Source organism: Schistocerca gregaria, chromosome 8 (genome assembly GCF_023897955.1).
Source record: "Schistocerca gregaria isolate iqSchGreg1 chromosome 8, iqSchGreg1.2, whole genome shotgun sequence".
Taxonomy (NCBI): domain Eukaryota; kingdom Metazoa; phylum Arthropoda; class Insecta; order Orthoptera; family Acrididae; genus Schistocerca; species Schistocerca gregaria.
This window is the reverse complement of record NC_064927.1, coordinates 276487797-276503769: the sequence shown is the minus strand read 5'-3', so window position 1 is coordinate 276503769 and position 15973 is coordinate 276487797.

The window sequence follows — 15973 nt, the reverse complement described above, 5'->3', positions numbered from 1 at the left end:
TTGTTACAGGAAATGTTCAAAATGTCCTCCGTTAGCGAGGATACATGCATCCACCCTCCGTCGCATGGAATCCCTGATGCGCTGATGCAGCCCTGGAGAATGGCGTATTGTATCACAGCCGTCCACAATACGAGCACGAAGAGTCTCTACATTTGGTACCGGGCTGCGTAGACAAGAGCTTTCAAATGCCCCCATAAATGAAAGTCAAGAGGGTTGAGGTCAGGAGAGCGAGAAGGCCATGGAATTGGTCCGCCTCTACCAATCCATCGGTCACCGAATCTGTTGTTGAGAAGCGTAAGAACACTTCGACTGAAATGTGCAGGAGCTCCATCGTGAATGAATCACATGTTGTGTCGTACTTGTAAAGGCAAGCACAGGTAGTGTATCCCGTATGAAATCATGATAACGTGCTCCATTGAGCGTAGGTGGAAGAACATGGGGAACAATCAAGACATCACCAACAATGCCTGCCCAAACGTTCACAGAAAATCTGTGTTGATGACGTGATTGCATAACTGCGTGCGGATTCTCGTCAGCCCACACATGTTGATTGTGAAAATTTACAATTTGATCTCGTTGGAATGAACCCTCATCGGTAAAGAGAACATTTGTACTGAAGTGAAGATTGACACATAGTTGGATGAACCATTCGCAGAAGTGTACCCGTGGAGGCCAATCAGCTGCTGATAGTGCCTGCACAAGCTGTACATGGTACGGAAACAACTGGTTCTCCCGTAGCACTCTCCATACAGTGAAGTGGTCAACGTTACGTTGTACAGCAGCAACTTCTCTGACGCTGACATTAGGGTTATCGTCAACTGGACGAAGAATTGCCTCGTCCATTGCAGGTGTCCTCGTAGTTCTAGGTCTTCCCCAGTCGCGAGTCATAGGCTGGAATGTTCCGTGCTCCCTAAGACGCCGATCAATTGCTTCGAACGTCTTCCTGTCGGGACACCTTCGTGCTGGAAATCTGTCTCGATACAAACGTACCCCGCCACGGCTATTGCCCCGTGCTAATCCATACATCAAATGGGCATCTGCCAACTCCGCATTTGTAAACATTGCACTGACTGCAAAACCACGTTCGTGATGAACACAAACCTGTTGATTCTACGTACTGATGTGCTTGATGCTAGTACTGTAGAGCAATGAGTCTCATGTCAACACAAGCACCGAAGTCAACATCACCTTCCTTCAATTGGGCCAAGTAGCGGTGAATGGAGGAAGTACAGTACATACTGACCAAACTAAAATGAGCTCTAACATGGAAATTAAGCGTTTCCAGACACATGTCCACATAACATCTTTTCTTTATTTGTGTGTGAGGAATGTTTCCTGAAAGTTTGGCCGTACCTTTTTGTAACACCCTGTATAATTTCACGTAGTGTTGTTTTGAGCATGTTCGTATCACCACGGTACTGGATAAATTCATCAACAACTTCTCGAAGTTAGTCAATCTACACTGACGTACATTGGTATTATTTTGTTAATGATGTATTGTTGGATTAAAAGTTAACTAACAACGTGTCAGAACAGTCTTTCTCGCGCCTTGAAAGCCACGCTGATCTTCATCTCAGTAATGAGTCATAACTAATCTCTCGGCAGTGCCGATTACCAGGTAACGGCTCGAGCAGAACGGTAAGAAAGCAGACGTGGCGCACTTGTTATTATGGGGGCCACCCGTCACGCCTATCATCAGGCGGCTATGGGTGCGCCACCAGCAGCAGGCGCCTTTGATTTAAGGCTGCGGGCCTCGCAGATTGGCCGGCCTCATTTCCATGCCGACGACTTCCTCCTCATTCCTCCTATCCAGCGCGTCTCCTTCCTCCTCCACGGTCCTTTTTAATCAAGCAGATTCCATCTTCTTTTCCGACTGTAAATACTTTTTCCGTTCCCCGAGAGGAGCATTCGGCGCGGCCCCGTTCGGCGTTGTTTGTTTTACTGCTATAATAAAAGCGACTGGGTCGGCGGGCGCGGCGCGGCGGGGTGGTTGCGCTCCGCCTGGCCTCCAGATTCCCCGCTGACCCGTGTGGAGGCGTGGCCACTGGCCGCCCCTGTGAAGCACTCACGGCTTGTACCACCCACGCAGTGCACGACGCTCTGCAGCTACACGCGAGGCTTCTGCGATCAGTGGCCACTAACTAAACCGCTAGCTGTTAAAACTGCAACACATATAAGGATAAAAATAACGAAATTTTACTTATTGGGCTTATACAGATTACTAGGAAGAATAATCGGTTAAACTTACGTGGTGTGCAATGTGTGAAATACAATACACACATTAAAATAAGGTTTGCATCACCTCGGTCCCGAGAGTTCCGGAACCTGTAAAGAAAATTGGAATAGAGATCAACATAAACATCAATTCAACCCCTTTTATTGCTCATTAAAATCACACATTGCATGATGTACCACCATATAGCGCGACCTTCGGTGGTGGTGGTCCAGATTGCTACACACACCGGTACCTCCAATACCAAGTAGCACGTCCTCTTGCATTGAAGCATGCCTGTATTCGTCTTAGCATACTATCAACAAGTCCATCAAGGCACTGTTGGTCCAGATTATCCCAATCCTCAACGACGATTCGGCGTAGATCCCTCAGAGTGTTTGGTGAGTCACGTCGTCCATAAACAGCCCTTTTCAATCTATCCCAGGCAATTTCGATAAAGTTCATGTCTGGAGAACAAGCTGGTCAGTCTAATCGAGCGATGTCGTTATCCTAAAGGAAGTCTTTCACAAGATGTACACGCTTGGGGTGGGAATTGTCGTCCGTGAAGACGAATGTCTCGCCAATATGCTGTCGATATGGTTACACTATTGGTCGGAGGATGGCATTCACGTATTGTACAGCCGTTACGACGCCTTCCATTACCACCAGCGGTGTACGTCGGCCCCACAAAATACCACCCTAAAACAGTGGAGAACCTCCACCTTCCTGCACTCGCTGGTCAGTGTGTCTGGTTGAAGCCATATGCGACACTCATCGGTGAAGAGAACTTGATGCCAATTCTGAGTGGACCATTAGGCATGTTGCTGAGCCCATCTGCACCGCACTGCATGGTGTCGTAGTTGCAAATGTGGACCTCGCCATGGACGTCGGGAGTGACGTTGCACTTCAAGCAGCCTATTGCGCACTGTTTGACTCGTAACACGACGTCCTGTGGCTGCACGAAGAGTATTATCCAACAGAGTGGCGTTGTTGTCAGGGTTCCTCCGAGCCATAATCCGTAGGTAGCGGTCATCCACTGCAGTAGTAGCCCTTGGGCGGCCTGAGCGAGGCATGTCATCGACAGTTCCTGTCTCTCTGTGTCTCCTCCATGTCCGACCAACATCGCTTTAGTTCACTCCGAGACGCCTGGACACTTCCCTTGTTGCGAACACTTTCTGGCACAAAGTAACATTGCGGACCCGATCGAACGTCTAAGCATGGTTGAACTACAAACAACACGAGCCGTGTTCCTCCTTCCTGCTGGAGTGACAGGAACTGATCAGCAGTTGGGCCACCTCCGTCTATAGGCGCTGCTTATGCATGGTAGTTTACATTGTTGGACGTGTTTAGTGACATCTCTGAACACTCAAAGGGACTATGTTTGTGATACTATATCCACAGTCAACGTTTATCTTCAAGAGTTCTGGGAACCAGGGTGATGGAAAACTTTTTTTTGACGTGTGTACATAGAGCAGTGGAGAGTCCACAGGTGTGTGGTGGACTCGACTGGCTGAAGGACACACTGGAAACAATTTTGACGGCAAAGAATGCCTTTTTTTACTACAACGCGCAAGTGCCACAGCTCAGCAAGGCAAACACACCTGTTTCTGTTGTCCTTGGCCAGCGCTGATGTATGGGCGGTGGCTTCTGCCCTGGTTTCTGAGCAGACAACATGTGATACTGATGGCAGTTGCATGGTATGCCGGTGGCCTTTGGAAGCCAAGGCCATTGACGTCAGCGGCGCTTACTTACCTCTGCGGCTTGCAACCATGACGGCCCCTTTCTCCACAAATATCACCATAGTGGGCCATGGAGATGGCTGTGTGTGGGGTTCGACTGCGGCTGCGGCTAGCTCTCAAATGTCAGGTCCCACTAGGAACTCAGTGTCAGTGGCAGCAGGTACAGAGGACAGGTCGCCAGGGCTCTGCCACCAAGCCCTGTGAAGCACTTAGCGCTGGCATCAAGTGGAGCTCAGTCTCGAACACATGGCGCTGCTGGCGATGCGCAGTCGTCTCGCTGTCCAGCGTAGCTCTGGCGTCGTAGTGGTGGTGTTGCTCTCGGGCGAGGATAAGCGCCCCTGTCTCAAAATCATACTTACACTACTGCCCATTAAAATTGCTACCCCTCGTAAATGACGTGCTAAAGACGCGAAATTTAACCAAGAGGAAGAAGACGATGTGATATGCAAATGATTAGCTTTTCAGAGCATTCACACAAGGTTGGCACCGGTGACGACACCTACAACGTGCTGACATGAGAAAAGATTCCAACCGATTTCTCATACACAAACGACAGTTAACAGGCGTTGCCTGGTGAAACATTGTTGTGACGCCTCGTGTAAGGAGGAGAAATGCATACCATCAAGTTTCCGACTTTGATAAAGGTCGGATTGGAGCCTATCGCGATTGCGGTTTATCGTATCGCGACATTGCTGCTCGCGTTGGTCGAGATCCACTGCATGTTAGCAGAATATGGAATCGCTGGGTTCAGGAGGGTAATACGGAACGCCGTGCTGGATCCCAACGGCCTCGTATCACGAGCAGTCGAGATGACAGGCATCTTATCCGCATGGCCGTAACGGGTCGTGCAGTCACGTCTCGATCCTTGAGTCCAGATGGGAACGTTTGCAAGACAACAACCATCTGCACGAACAGTTCGACGACGTTTGCAGCAGCATGGACTACCAACTCGGAGACCATGGCTGCGGTTACCCTTGACGCTCCATCACAGACAGGAGCGCCTGAGATGGTGTACACAACGACGAACCTGTGTACACTAATGGCAAAAGTCATTTTTTCGGATGAATCCAGGTTCTGTTTACAGCATCATGATAGTCGCATCCGTGTTTGGCGACATCGCGATGAACGCACATTGGAAGCGCGTATTCGTCATCGCCATACAGACGTATCACCCGGCGTGATGGTATGGGGTGCCATTGGTTACACGTCTCGGTCACCTCTTGTTCGTATTGACGGTGCTTTGAACAATGGACGTTACATTTAAGATGTGTTACGACCCGTGGCTCTACCCTTCATTCGATCCCTTCGAAACCCTACATTTCAGCAGGATAATTCACGACCGCATATTGCAGGTCCTGTACGGACCTGTCTGGATACAGAAAATGTTCGACTGCTGCCCCAGCCAGCACATTCTCCAGATCTCTCACGAATTGAAAACGTCTGGTCAATGGTGGTCGAGCAACTGGCTCGTCACAATAAGCCAGTCACTACTCTTGATGAACTGTGGTATCGCCGGCCGCGGTGGTCCCACGGTTCTAGGCGCGCAGTCCGGAACCGTGCGGCTGCTACGGTCGCAGTTTCGAATCCTGCCTCGGGCATGGATGTGTGTGATGTCCTTGGGTTAGTTGGGTTTAAGTAGTTCTAAGTTCTAGGGGACTAATGACCACAGCAGTTGAGTCCCATAGTGCTCAGAGCCATTTGAACCATTTTGAACTGTGGTATCGTGTTGAAGCTGCATGGGCAGCTGTACCTGTACACGTAATCCAAGCTCTGTTTGACTCAATGCCCAGGCGTATGAAGGCCGTTATTACGATCAGGGGTGGTTGGCTATGGTTCAAATGGCTCTGAGCACTATGGGACTTAACATCTATGGTCATCAGTCCCCTAGAACTTAGAACTACTTAAACCTAACCTAACCTAAGGACATCACACAACACCCAGTCATCACGAGAAGTGGTTGTTCTGGATACTGATTTCTCAGGATCTATGCGCCCAAATTGCGTGAAAATGTAATCACATGTTAGTTCTAGTATAATATATTTGTCCAATGAATACCCGGTTATCATCTGCATTTCTTCTTGGTGTAGCAATTACAATGGCCAGTAGTGTATTTCTACGCCTCTGGTGCACGTCTCACTAAAATCCGGCACACAGTCACGTCACTCACACTTTCACGTCTCCCATACTTTCCATTGTTTGGTGACATCGATCCGCTTGCTATATGGTCACTGCTGCACAGTGTAGTTTACTGCTGTGTTTGGCTACCCACGTCCTGTAATTCCCTTGTATGACTGTTCTTGTGACCCACAAGTCAACACACCTCACTACTTCACATTACTTTTGCAAAACACTTATTACCTTTCGCAAAAGACCTTTCCTCAACGACTAGATAGCGACACTACAGCTGGCATTTCTGGCAGCAACAATGGCTCTTGCCAGACTGGGCATCCTATGAAGCAGAACTTCGATTACAGGTAGGGGTACCTCATTCCAAGCTGCTTCAACTCTGTGTCACAGTGCATCAGCCAAAGTGGATGGCAAGTGGTGGCAACCAATCTCACTGAGAGACCAGGAAATCAAGCCGGTTACGACAGCAGTAAAACACCTTCCCCAGCAAAGCGATTTAGGAAAATGTGGGCAACATGTGTTGTTGCATTATCTTGTTGAAAGATAACGTCACAGAGACCTTGAAGAAAGGACACTGCCGTCAACCTTCCTACGTCAGAAATGTAACGGCTTCTTTTCAAATTACTAGCTGTGAAAATCAGAGACAATTGTGCCGTGTTTTCAGTGGCCCCTCCACACCATCATGATGGGTGCAGAGCCGACTTGGTGATTACAAATGCACTCTGGCGGCATTCATTCTCGTCAGATCCTCGAAACACTAATTTCTATATTGTCATGCTGTACACTGCACGGGTCTCGTCTGAAAAAACAATTTGGTGACACTCCTAATGAATCTATGTGAAACAAGCGAGGAGCTTCAATATTTCAAACTTGATGATTAGTAATCTGAAATTTCGAATTGTGACCTTATATAGGGATTCACCTCACTCAGATGGTACTGTCTTAAAGTAAATTCAATAAACCATGCTATGAATTCAGGTACTACTAGGGCAGAAAAACATTTCAAATAACAAATATTTCACTATAATACACATCAACCATGAATAAACATTTTGTCACTAGTTCAGTTAACACATATAAAAAACACGAGATCACAACAGGCAATGAGTCACAATAAAATCAATGAGAAATATAACCATTGTGTAAACCAAACGAAGACTATTTGAACTCTCATAAATAGGTAGGATTTGTCTTCTTAAATGGGTCGAGATTAGGAACGAAGTACCAAACATGAAATTAGGTAGAGGGCAAATCTCAGCCAAGGCAATATATTGTTGTGTGTAGCATAATTTTTAAGCTGTGTTAACACAGCCTAGTTCCATAACAAAATGTATAAACAGAATTCAAACAATAGCCACATGCCTTAAATTAGTCAGTAGATATTGAAACTGAACTTGCAAAATCCATAAATCCTGAGTCTCAAATATATTACATATACCAAGCATAAGTAATATGCATAAATTATCAACAGACCTAGACAAACCACTCTAATAACTATGGCATAAACAATTTTAGCAATGTAAATTAGACTAGTTGGAACAGTTAACCACTTTCAATAAAGCTGGGGTTTGCCAAAACCTAAAACAATACAACACACATAGTTTAAAGAACCCTACGTCATAGTGGATAGCTTCAAATAACTCTCTATACAGTCTACACTCGAAGGTCGTCCATACAAGTATGTAGCGCCCTCCATCGGTAATGCTGGAATTCAGTAAGGTGTTGGCCCACCCTTAACCTTAATGGCAGCTTCCACTCTCGCAGGCATACGTTCAGTCAAGTGCTGGAAGGTTTCGGGTAATGGTATCCCATTCTTCATGGAGTGGTGCACTGAGGAGAAGTATCAACGTAGGTCGGTGAGGCATGGCACGAAGTCGCCGTTCCAAAACATTCCAAAGGTGCTCTATAGGATTCAGGTCAGGACTCGGTGCAGGCCAGTCCATTACAGGAATGTTAAGTGTCGTGTAACCACTTCAGCACAGGCCATGCATTATTACAGTGTTGAAACATGCATTCGCCATCCCTGAATTTCTCTTCAACAGTGGGAAGCAAGAAGGTGGTTAAAACATCATTGTAGGCCTGTGCTGTGATACTGCCACGCAAAACAACAAGGGATGCAAGCCCCCTCCATGAAAAATATGACCACACCATAACACCACCGCCTCCGAATTCTACTGTTGGCGCTACGTACGCTGGCAGATGACGTTCACGGGGCATTCGCCATTCCCATGCGCTGCAATCGGATCGCCACATTGTGTACCGTCATTCGTCACTCCACACAACGTTTTTCCTGTGTTCAGTCGTAAGGTTTACGCTCTTTACACCAAGTGAGGCGTCGTTTCGTATTTACCGGCGTGATGTGAGGCTTATGAGCAGCCGCTCGGCCCACCCAACTGTCTTAGTACCTGTAGTGGATCCTCAAGCAGTGTGGGATTCCTGTGTGATGGTCTGGATAGATGTCTGCCTATTACACATTACGACCCTCTTCAACCGCCGGCGGTCTCTGTCATTCAACACACGAAGCAGACCTGTACGCTTTTATGCTGTACGTTTCCCGTCACGTTTCCACTTCACTATCACATCGGAAACAGTGGATCTAGGAATGTTTAGGAGTGTGTAAATCTCACATACAGACGTATGCAAAAGTGAAATCCAATGTCCTGACCACGTTCGAAGCCCGTGAGTTCCGCGAAGCGCCCCATTCTGTTCTCTTACGATGTCTAATGACTACTGAGGTCGCTTATATGAAGTACCTGGTAGTAGGTGGCAGCACAATGCATCTAATATGAGAAACGTATGTTTTTCGGGGTGTCCGGATACTTTTGATCACATAGTATAAGTTCAACAAGCGCCAGTGACTGCATCTCAGAAATTCCTCTTTGCCTGTGAATTCTGTAGACGTAAACAGCAAACTGCTATACCATCTTCCACCAAATCAGAGCGACTTCCTTCTTGCGCATGTAAGTTGATAGAACAGAATATCGCACATCCAGTCAAAGTCATATTCAACTTGGACAAATGCTGTTAGCATCCACGTGCTACATAAATGACATCATTTGTCCTTGGATCCATATTACTGACCTCATTTTGCAGTTTGATTTTGGAGCATGTACTGCACTCTAACATTATGAATCACCTTGAAGGAAATGCTTCATTGATACATAACCAACACGGATTCAAAAAATTATTCCCATGAAGTAATGAGTGCTGTTGACAAGAGATCTCAGATCGATTCCATATTCCTAGATTTCCAGAAGACTTTTGATAACGTTCCTCACAAGTGACGATTAATCAAATTGCGCGCATATGGAGTATCGTCTCAGTTGTGTGACTGGATTCACGATTTCCTCTGACAGAGGTCACCGTTCGTAGCGATAGACGGTAAATCATAGAGTAGAACAGAAGTGATATCTGGCGTTAATCAAGGTAGTGTCATAGACCCTTTGCTGTTCTGATTTATATAAATGATCTAGGTGATAATCTGAGCAGCCCCCTTAGATTGTTCGTAGATGACGCTGTAATTTACCGTCCTGTAAAATCATAAAACTATCAGTTCCAATTACAAAATGATCTAGAGAAAATTTCTGTATGCTGTGAAAAGTGGCAATTGTTAATAAACAAAGAAAAGTGCGAGGGCATCCGCATAGGTACTAAAAGAAATCCGAGAACTTTTGGATATACGATAAATCGTACATATCTAAGGGCTGTCAGTTCGACTAAATACCTAGGAATTACAATTACTAGCAACTTAGATTGGAAATACCACATAGATATATAGTGGGGAAGGCGAAACAAAGACTGCGCTTTGTTGGCAGAACACTTAGAAGATGCGACAAACTCGCTAAAGAGACACCCTACATTACACTTGTCCGTCCCCTGCTGGAATACCGCTGAGCGCTGTGGGATCCTTACCAGGTAGGATTGACGGAGGACTTCGACAAAGTGCAAAGAGCAGCAGCTCGTTTCGTGTTATCGCACAATAGGTGTGAGAGTGTCACTGATATGATACGCGAGTTGGGGTGGCAGTCACTGAAACAAAGGCGGTTTTCTTTGCGGCGAGATCTATTTACGAAATTTCATTCACCAACTTTCTCTTCCGAATGCGAAAATATTTAGTTGACACCCACCTACGCAGGGAGAAATGATCATCATAATAAAATAAGAGAAATCGGAGCTCGAACGGAAAGATTTAGGTGTTCCTTTTTCCCACGCGGCATTCGAGAGTGGAATGGCAGAGATGTAGTATGGAACACATGCACTTAAGTGTGAATCGCAGAGTAACCACCTAGATGTAGATGTGGATGGATGGCCATCCTGCAGTTATCTGTGGTAATCGACAGAGATCTGGCTTATGCGGAATGCCGTGAACTAGGCGTGGTGGAGAGCGCACATGCCCCCTGGTGGGACGCGGAGGTGGCGGTGGCTTAGTTACCTAGGCAGACAGATTACACCGCTTTTCGTAGTCATACCAGAGCAGAGCGTGGATCATTAGCGTTGTCACTGTGTGCCCCACTGTTGCGTTCTTGTCCACACTGCCAGTTCAAGGGGAGTCGCAACATTGATCGCCGTGTCAACACTACTTTCTGCTCCAAAGTACTTGCCCTGCTCGTGAGGATAAATGCCGTGTTGCAAACATTCCCATTTCCTGACCCAAGGTGCGCGATGTCGCTACGAGATTCTGCGCGACCGGGCGAAAAATACGTGCTCCAGTCATATTAATGTGATTACCTCCTATGTTCGAGGTCAACGTGCAATAATCACCGACAGTAAACAGATGTCAGCACCAGCAGCGAAGGGTATATACACTCCTGGAAATGGAAAAAAGAACACATTGACACCGGTGTGTCAGACCCACCATACTTGCTCCGGACACTGCGAGAGGGCTGTACAAGCAATGATCACACGCACGGCACAGCGGACACACCAGGAACCGCGGTGTTGGCCGTCGAATGGCGCTAGCTGCGCAGCATTTGTGCACCGCCGCCGTCAGTGTCAGCCAGTTTGCCGTGGCATACGGAGCTCCATCGCAGTCTTTAACACTGGTATCATGCCGCGACAGCGTGGACGTGAACCGTATGTGCAGTTGACGGACTTTGAGCGAGGGCGTATAGTGGGCATGCGGGAGGCCGGTTGGACGTACCGCCGAATTGCTCAACACGTGGGGCGTGAGGTCTCCACAGTACATCGATGTTGTCGCCAGTGGTCGGCGGAAGGTGCAATTGCCCGTCGACCTGGAACCGGACTGCAGCGACCCACGGATGCACGCCAAGACCGTAGGATCCTACGCAGTGCCGTAGGGGACCGCACCGCCACTTCCCAGCAAATTAGGGACACTGTTGCTCCTGGGGTATCGGCGATGACCATTCGCAACCGTCTCCATGAAGCTGGGCTACGGTCCCGCACACCGTTAGGCCGTCTTCCGCTCACGCCCCAACATCGTGCAGCCCGCCTCCAGTGGTGTCGCGACAGGCGTGAATGGAGGGACGAATGGAGACGTGTCGTCTTCAGCGATGAGAGTCGCTTCTGCCTTGGTGCCAATGATGGTCGTATGCGTGTTTGGCGCCGTGCAGGTGAGCGCCACAATCAGGACTGCATACGACCGAGGCACACAGGGCCAACACCCGCCATCATGGTGTGGGGAGCGATCTCCTACACTGGCCGTACACCTCTGGTGATCGTCGAGGGGACACTGAATAGTGCACGGTACATCCATACCGTCATCGAACCCATCGTTCTACCATTCCTAGACCGGCAAGGGAACTTGCTGTTCCAACAGGACAATGCACGTCCGCATGTATCCCATTCCACCCAACGTGCTCTAGAAGGTGTAAGTCAACTACCCTGGCCAGCAAGATCTCCGGATCTGTCCCCCATTGAGCATGTTTGGGACTGGATGAAGCGTCGTCTCACGCAGTCTGCACGTCCAGCACGAACGCTGGTCCAACTGAGGCGCCAGATGGAAATGGCATGGCAAGCCGTTCCACAGGACTACATCCAGCATCTCTACGATCGTCTCCATGGGATAATAGCAGCCCGCATTGCTGCGAAAGGTGGATATACACTGTACTAGTGCCGACATTGTGCATGCTCTGTTGCCTGTGTCTATGTGCCTGTGGTTCTGTCAGTGTGATCATGTGATGTATCTGACCCCAGGAATGTGTCAATAAAGTTTCCCCTTCCTGCGACAATGAATTCACGGTGTTCTTATTTCAATTTCCAGGAGTGTATATATCTTTTTTTCCTTTGACTCCTCCGTTTTTGGTTATTTTGTACTTATCTGGTGCAACAACTGAGTTTTCATTCTGACTAATCCGATCGTATCCGCTTCATACTTAAAGTTGAACGGTAAATCTTCACTATTATTGCAACAAAAAAGTTTTCTACCCTTGCATTGCACGAAACTGGTTGTCATTTTGAACTAATGCATCTGAAACGGCTAATTATCTGATTCTGCTGTAGACGCCGGTTGATTAATTGACTGTCAAGCTTAGCGGAATTCTAATGATGTACATCAAAGCTTTATTTGCAAATTATCTACGCCTACGGAACGCATCTGAAAAGAAAAACATTTTCCTACAAACAAATACATACAGAGTACCCATGGCGTCGTCACAACACCGCTGCCCAAAGTGCAGATCATCAGCGACCTTTAGACGTTAGCTGATTGACTACTGTCACGTTTAGTGCTATATGATTGATATACGTCAGAATGTGTTTCCAAATTAACTACATTTGCAGTAGAGAGTGGAAAAAAAGATTTGTTGTCTAGGGACACTTGCATTCAGGTTCCCCGTGACGTCGTTAAAGTAACATTATCCAAAGTGGAGACCACCGTCGACCGTCCTGTTCTTTTTGTTTGTTTATCTTTACTGAGCGGAAATCGATGACTGTCGTGTCGCGTCGGCTGTACATATAAGCCTGGTAGCTGGAAGACAATGGCGGGACTTACTCGCTGAACACGATCAGGTAGTGCTCCGGGCTTCTACTAGCTGTTGTACTGGGATGACGTACCGCCATTCTGGTCCATTGTGGTGTCGCGTCCTTCCTCCAGCTGACACTGGCCGAGCAATCGATGGTGGCGACACGGCAGACATTATCTCCAGGGTTCCGCTGGGACCCGCTGGCATCAGCCATTCTCTGGCATACCCTGTCACGGCGTTACAACCACGCGCCTGAGATCCTGGGGACTGTAGACCCCTGTCATCGTCTTCACAAGCAGCTGGACCTGCTACAGAGTTCCTACACTGGCTAATTTCGCGTATCTTTTATTGGTGACTAGACTTCGTTCATCCAGTAAATGTATACTACACCACTTTCATTTTGGTGACATTTTTTGAGCCTGCCGGTGTGACCGAGCGGTTCTAGGCGCTTTAGTCTGGAACCGCGCGACCGCTACGCTCGCACGTTCGAATCCTGTCTCGGGCATGGATGTGTGTGATGTCCTTAGGTTAGTTAGGTTTAAGTAGTTCTAAGTTCCAGGGGACTTATGACCTCAGATGTTAAGTCCCATAGTGCTCAGAGCCATTTGAATTATTTGAACAGAGGACAGATTGTCACCTGACTGTAATAAAACAAAATCCGTATCTACCCAGACACACAACTCATACAAAAGCGATGATATGTAGGTATCATTAGCAAGATAAGAAATTTTGAGTTTCTCGGCAAAATCGTCAAGGAAAAGAATGTGTATACTAGAAGAAAGGATACGGTGATAGGAGTGCGTTAAGAAGTCAGCGAATAACTTCCATAGTGCTAGAGAGTGCAGGGGAGGGCAAAAACTGTAGGATAAGACAGAGATTGGAGTGTATGCAACAGATAATTGAGGGATTTTGGTGTAGATGCTCCTCTGACTGTAGAGGCGTTTGAGAGAGGAAATTGTGCAGGACTGCATCAAAATATCTAAAGGAAAAACGGAATGATGAACTTTGCAGCGGAGTCAAATCTTTTAAATTCTTACGACTGAGGATATACGCTGAAGAATCAAAGTAACTGGTACACCTGCCTAATTTGTGTAGGTCCCCCGTGAGTACGCTGAAGTGCTGCGACGCGACCTGGCGTGGACTCGACCACTGTCTGACGTAGAGCTGGAGGAAATTGAAACCATGAATCCTGCAGGGCTGTCCATAAATCCGTAAGAGTACGAGGGGGTGGAGATCTCATCTGAAGAGCACGTTGAAAGGCATCCCATATATTCTCAATAATATTCATGTCTGGGGAGTTTGGTGGCCAGCGGAAGTGTTTAAACTCTGTCCTGCTGGGATTGTATAAGTCAGTCGGAATGCATAATGAAAGCGAATGGATGCAGGTTATCATACCGGATTCTTATGTACATGTCACCAGTCAGAGTCGTACCTAGACGTATCAGGTGTCCCATATTACTCCAACTGCACACGTCGCAAACCATTATAGAGCCTCCACCAGCTTGAACAGTCCCCTGCTGACATGTAGGCTCCATGGATTCATGAAGTTGTCTCCACACCCGTTTACGTCCATCCTCTCGATACAGTTTGGAACGAGACTTCTCCGACCAGGCGCCAAGTTTTCCATCATCAACATTCCAATGTTGGTGTTGATGGGCCCAGGCGAGGCGTAATGCTTTGTGTCGTGCAATCATCAAGGGTACAAGTGTGGGCCTTCGGCTCTGAAAGCCCATATCGATGATGTTTCGTTGAATGGTTCGTACGCTGACAATTGTTGATGCTCCAGAATTGAAGGCTGCAGCAATTTGCGGAAGGGTTGCACTTCTATCACGACGAACGATTGTCTTAAGTCGTCGTCGGTCGCGTTCTTTCCGGCTGCAGAGATGTCGGAGATTTAATAATTTACCGGATTCCTGACGTTCACGGTGCACTCGTGAAATGGTCGTACGGGAAAATCCTCGCTTCATCGCTGCCTCGGAGATTCTGTGTCCCATCGCTCGTGCGCCTACTCTAACACCACCTTCAAACTCACTTAGATCTTGACATTCTACCATTTTAGCAGTAGTAATCTCTCTAACAACTGTCGTATATGGGCATTGACAACCGCAGCGCCGTACCCTGCCTGTTTACGTGTCTCTGTATTTGAATACACATCGTAGTTACAATTTTAAACAAAAACTGCAACCGTCTTCACTTTAAGAATAAATTCCTCTGCTGCAGTCACTGAAACTAGAAACGTTATTTGCATTGTTGAGTTTCACGCTTAATTGTACCACTGCATCATATTTTGGGTCAAGTCTGTGTGTTCTTAGTACAGAAGGAATTATCTGCGGTATCATCTCATGTAAATGGTGCAGGTATTTATTCAATGTGTTAGGTTTCTAATTCTAAAATATCCGCACATTGATGCGGTAGTGAGATTTGTGATTACCACCAAGCAATGATTCAAAAGGACATGTTGCATTCAGATAGAGAACACTATTCAGAAAACAATTTGCACTTGGATGATGCCTTTCAGCCAACGCACAGAAAGGAATTGTGAGGGATACATTTTAAGTATGAAAACTTAAATGGTAAACCCCAGACTTTCCTTGTAGTATACATTTTATAGTCTATACAGAAATTTCTCGCCTTTCATTATATTGCTTTATTTTTCGCGTGAGTTTTCTTTTAATTTTTCTCTCACCAGTCCTTGAACTGTGTAAGTAATTTTACATGTCCAAGTAAGTTTGAAGAGATTGTTCCTACGAAGCCCGTGAAAAGAATAGCCGGCCGCGGTGGTCTCGCGGTTCTAGGCGCACAGTCCGGAACCGTGCGACTGCTACGGTCGCAGGTTCGAATCATGCCTCGGGCATGGATGTGTGTGATGTCCTTAGGTTAGTTAGGTTTAAGTAGTTCTAAGTTGTAGGGGACTGATAACCACAGCAGTTGAGTCCCATAGTGCTCAGAGCCATTTGAACCATTTTTTTTGAAAA